The following is a 5882-nucleotide window of genomic DNA, read 5'->3' on the forward strand; positions in this document are numbered from 1 at the left end:
ACATGTCCTCCATCCGAGAAATCCGGTCGTCAATCTGGGCTGGGTCCAATTTTGGCCAGATTGTACTGTAATGGGCGTGAGATTGGACCCAAGAACAGCACAGACTGAGACCAGTGTTGGCAAAGTTCGACAGTTTATTGACCAAGCAGGGTCGTAAAATCCACAGCAAGTACACAGGAACAATCCACAAAGCAAAACAGTCTGACTTTCTAGTTGAGATCTCCAGGGAGGGAATCCAAGCAAACTGGAGACAGACGAGGGGTGAGCAGGCAGAGGGGTCAGGGACAGAAGGGCAGTTCAGGTTACCTGGGCAGGGACGACGAGGACGGGTCAAGGACAAGTAGGGTCGAAACCAAGGAAGCAATCCGGAAAATACTGCGAGAGAGCTTTGCATGCTGCTAAAGACAATCTGGCAGAGACTGAGTGAACAGAGTGGGTTTAAACCAGGTGAGGGAACACAGGTGAAGGTGGTTGCACTGATGAGGTGAGAGTGGCAGGCAGGTGAACAGGAAAAGTACTGGCAGAACTGGCAGTAGGACGGAAAGCCAGGAACGGATCATGACAGCTTGGTAAGAGAACAGAGAAGATTGAAGTTATATTATTATGAAGATTTTGAATTTATGGGTATTTGAACCTGTATTATTTGATTAAATCTCTGAATTAACTTTATTTTGAAAACAAAAAAGCCTATCCTTGTGCGTTTTAATTCAGACATATTTATGTGCACTGAATCTCTTTTATTCTGAAGGTGACATGCTGCTAATAGGAGTAAATGTTCAAACATGAGTTGCATTATTTAAGCACAGAGCAGATTCCATATTATGATTAATGTTAGATGAGTTTATTTACTGTCCAGTTGAATTCACGTACCATGGACCTTGTCTGAGTATTGAGCTATAAGGTTGGATAGAGTGCCCCTCTGTGGTGGCAATGTGAACACTTCATGACTGAACTTCTTTACCAGATTGACCAACTATTAACTAAATCGGACTGTTTGTTCTTCAAAACCCACAAGGACGCATACATTGAATTGACTTGGTAACAAACATTAATGTCTCTCCCTTCATATCCAAACACATGGATCACAAGTTAAAATATTGTAACTTTTTGCTGTTCTTTTGGTGTTTCTTTGCTGTGAGGAAGGTTTTGCTGATTTCATGTGTTGTGAGAACTTTGTAATGAGTTGCTTTTTTTATGATTGCTTATGTTATAGAGGAAAAGTAAGTTATTTATTGTCAATGAAACTGACTGAGGGAACAAATAACACAAACTTACCTTCACTTCAGTCAGGTGGGAATTTATTTAATGTATGCATCCTTGTTGGCTTTGAAGAACAAACTTTAGTTAATAGATGGTCAATTTGATAAAGAAGTTCACATTGCCATCACAGAGGGGCACTCTATCCAACCTTATAGCTCAATACTTTAAGTATTATAACAGTCATTCATCCAACAACCTCTCTCACACATACTCTCACAGTAGTAGTGTGAGGACTCCATTGTGGTAACAGAATAGTTATGCAGTATCTTTATTTAGTTAAAACTTTAACTTTAATAGAAGTTAAAAAGTGATGAGTGGAATTTTAATCAGTAGAGAATCAATAAAACTGTTGATTAAAATCATTCCTGTTTCATATTGCTATTAAAGTCATGAATACATTGATTTTAACTCCTTTTAAAATCACTTTATTTATTATTATATATTCATTTCAACAGGGTACATTAAAGCAATGAAACATTTGTTTTTTACTTTCTGTTATTTCAGTATTATGCATACTTTTACATGATTTAACTCCTTGATTTTATTGAAAACTGAAACTATTTCAAAGGTCCAGTGTGTAACATTTAGGAGGATCTATTGGCAGAAATACCTATAATATTTATAGGTATGTTTTCATGAGTGTATTATCACCTCAAAATAAGAATATTTGTGTTTTTGTTACCTAGAATCAGCATTTTATATCTACAGAGGGAGCGGGTCCTGTTCTACGGACTCCTCCATGTTTCTACAGTAGCCCAGAACGGACAAACCCAAGGGCTTGTTTGCATTTTTCACGAGTTTCACAGCCACCATAGTTTCTCCTACATGTTTGGAAGGTGAGGGGTATAGTTGGTTGCAATCTGCAACTTCCCCACTAGATGCCACTGAATCTTACACACTGGTCCTTTAAAAGCATATACTATATATTGTTGACAGACAGATCTGTGTTTCAGGTCTGGTGGCTAGATTTTATTTTATGTTTCATTCTTATGTTTTAAGTATTTTTTTCTTATGTGTATCTGTTTTTTGTATTTGTTGTGTGTAGGAGATTGGATGCTTAAATTTCTTTCAGGATGGTATTTCTGTTTTTATGAGTAGTTTTTTTTTTTGGTTTGTTTTTCGGAGTAATTTTTTTTCAGATTTTCTGAATATTTTTTTTTTTTTCTGTTTTTCGGACAAATATTTTTTCTGAGTTTAGAGAGCATTTGAAACAATAGACACATTCATTCCTTTATTGAGAGCTCAATTTAACGGAAACAAACATAACCGGCTTGTTTAGTTCAATCAAGTTACACTTTGATCTGGGTTTCAGACACTGGGAGATAGTCCTGTCTTTAAGTCATATAGACGTTATTATCATTAGTTTGTCGACTCTACGCAGGCACCTGAGGACTTCGCAGTTGTTCAGAAGGAAAGCCCATTCAGATCTGCTAGACATAGCAATATATACATAGCAAAATTGACCCGGTATGGTAGATAGTTGAAGACGGGGCATTATGTGCGGGCAGGAGTCACCATAGGTCCATGGGAGTCACTTGCAGGTTGGAGGTTCTACTCCGAAAAACAGGGGGAAAAAATTACCACGAAAATCAGAAAAAATTACTCAAAAAAACAGAAAGCAATTACTCCGGAAAACAGGAAAAGAATTAGTCAGAAAAACAGGGGGAAAAAAATTAGTCAGAAAAACAGAAGAAATTATTAGTGAATGCAATATGCACAGATGTATATGTGCCTATACTAGAACATTACCAAGACAAAGTACACAATTTGTTTATTTATTTTGGAGAACTTACTGCAGAGGATGATAAGCTGGTTTTGAATGCTCCACATCTCGATGTTACTACAAGGAAACTTAGAAATTACTGCTTATGCGGTTGGAAAGAAAGAAATGTATGCTCTGTGACAATGTATGAATATTTCATTAAAACTAATGTGTTTAATGTTGACGATATTACACCTCACAATATGTGTTAACATGTCACGCAAATATAGAAGTCTCTGTCCAGCCTGTTAACTACATTTTCTATTGCACTAAATCTTTTGGGGACCTGAACCAGAAATCTAATATGGGGCCCCTGTTGAGAGTTAAAGCTGTGAATGTATATTACATAGTAATTTCATGGCAATTATGTATAAATAATAACAGAGACCAACCTAGTCCACACAATAGGAAAGTTTGACCCTAGTGGTACATGGATAGGCCTATATGTTGGTCAGCTGCTTATTGAGACAATACAAGTTTCAGATTACAGCTGATAACATCTGGTGAGGTTTTGATACTCTTGTCAGTCTTCATCTGCATTGTCACAGTACAACATGCTCTGTTGCTTGGAGCATGAATCTTAAAACACACACACTATCAAAGATAGTATTTCCCTGCATCACCTGCTTTTCTTTCCTGTTGCTGAGAACTTGAAGGCCAGGTCCAGTGTATTTGCAAATTGCTTTGCTTCACCCTCCCCTTCAAGCGTGAAAGAGAAACTACTGTGGCCTTAACACTCGCAAATTTATATCTGTTTCCAACAAACATCTATTTTTTATAAAAGTGAGTGAAATTTGGTCTGGTTTTAAACAACTTTCAAACATTGTTTAACTCTTAAACATAGGACTAGTTTCAAAGCTTCACGCAAACATTGACCTAAAAAAAGCAGAGAGAAAGAACCATCGAATCAGGTCAAAATGCATTAATCCTACTTTACCAGGCAGCAGCGGATTACTTTACAATATGTAATCAGAAAATTAGATAGAAATGTGGTGGTGAATATAAAGTGAGATGAACCTAAAATGAGAACGCAACCTCAGTTATATGTGAGACTTAACTGTAATGAGGGTAACAGAGGTCTTACCAGGAACAACTTGACGAGGACAGCACTGACCTGGGAGATGTAATGCTTAACAGAAGCTTCTGAAAAGCAAAGAACATACAACACTTGACAAATAATGACAATACAACAATTAGCTGAACATAATGATGATGAAGCAATTAACCGTACAATGTAATGAAAATGTAGCATTAGCAGATGCCGTAATGATGTAACAGACTGAATGCCATGATGATTTTAACAGTCTGTGAAAGCAATGACGATGTAGCAATAAGCAGAACATACGGTCCAAATTGCTGAGGCTACCTTGAGTGCCTGCAATGACCGATATGTGAAAAATGCCCGGAAAGTCTGAATTAATTCATATATCAGAGTGAATGACGTGCTAATTCAGCTATGACTGGAAACGGAAGAGAAACTGTATTAAAGTATCAGTGTAAGCAACTTAAGGACTGAGCACCCTCACATGTAGATGCTTGAGACATACAGACTGTAGTGACTGGGCAGAAATGCTGTGGGTCCCCCCAAAAACAGAAGTTTTGCAACAGTGTTGTGATCTGGCATATACATTGCTTAATCATAAATTTGACCATTAAAAAGTTACTTCACACTTTTCTTGAGCTGTAAAGTACATTATATGAATGTACTGAGATGAAACTCATCAATTATGTTAATGTTAACACACAATTTATGAAAATTAGCATTTATTGGGTTGAAAATAGCTCAACATGCCATCTGCTGCTTTGCTTCGTTAAATCGCCTGGACCTTGAAGGCCAATGCTATCAGGGGAGGGAGGCCTCTCTGAGCCGCTTAGCTACAACACAGGTACCACACAGAAACAACCGTGAATGTGCTTCTAGAGTATATGAAGCCCGAGCCAACTACTTGTGTTTCCAGTGTCGACACGAAAAGTCTGAAAGCTATACTTCATGATAACTCAGTTAGCTCTGAATACCAGCTCACTCTTCATGCTCACTTAACTACCAGTGCAGTGAGGGTACAACAGAAGCCTTTCCCCCTGCTGCTGAAAGAACACATTGTTCACATTGAGATCACATTGCAAAAAATTCGGACCTTTATCTGTACAACAAAATCACATCCCAGCCACATATGAGCAAAAAAATTAATATGGGCCACTTTGGCCTGCAGTCTGAAAGCGGCTTTATTGCTGTGATATGTTACACACTTCTCCCGACCAGGACTCCAAAGTTACACAGTGCAAGAACAGACGTAGAAGGCACAGAGTGGGAATAACAGACCATTCACCCTGTTACAAGTCAGTGTAGCATCAAAATGATTTTGAAGCTGTTATTTTACGGTGGAAAAGTTACACACTGTTGCTTTTTGTAAGTACAAGTATATCAAAGTTTGTACTTAAGTACAATACTTGAGAAAACCTACTTAGTAAATTCCCACCACTTTTTTTCAGTTCATCACATTTCTGGAACTGACAGTCACTGAAAATATGGCGATGTTGTTTTTATATCCCATTCATATACTGCAAAACAAAGTGTGTTATTTCAATAAAGACTATGGTCTGTAAAGACTGGCTGTTGTTAGCTTCTTTGTTTATTTATTCATTTGTATTAAAAAGGTACACACACACACATATATATATATATATATATATATATATATATATGTTATATTTAGCTGAAATATTTCTTACAAGATAAAACTAATGATAAGCAGTCAGAATGAGTGTAAAGGTAAATGCAAATATGTGCAAATAATCATATTATTACTACTGTTAATTGAGACAAAACAAAAAAGATTGAAAGTTTGATCACAGATGTGCA

The sequence above is a fragment of the Dicentrarchus labrax genome, unplaced genomic scaffold (assembly GCF_905237075.1).
Source record: "Dicentrarchus labrax unplaced genomic scaffold, dlabrax2021, whole genome shotgun sequence".
Classification (NCBI taxonomy): domain Eukaryota; kingdom Metazoa; phylum Chordata; class Actinopteri; family Moronidae; genus Dicentrarchus; species Dicentrarchus labrax.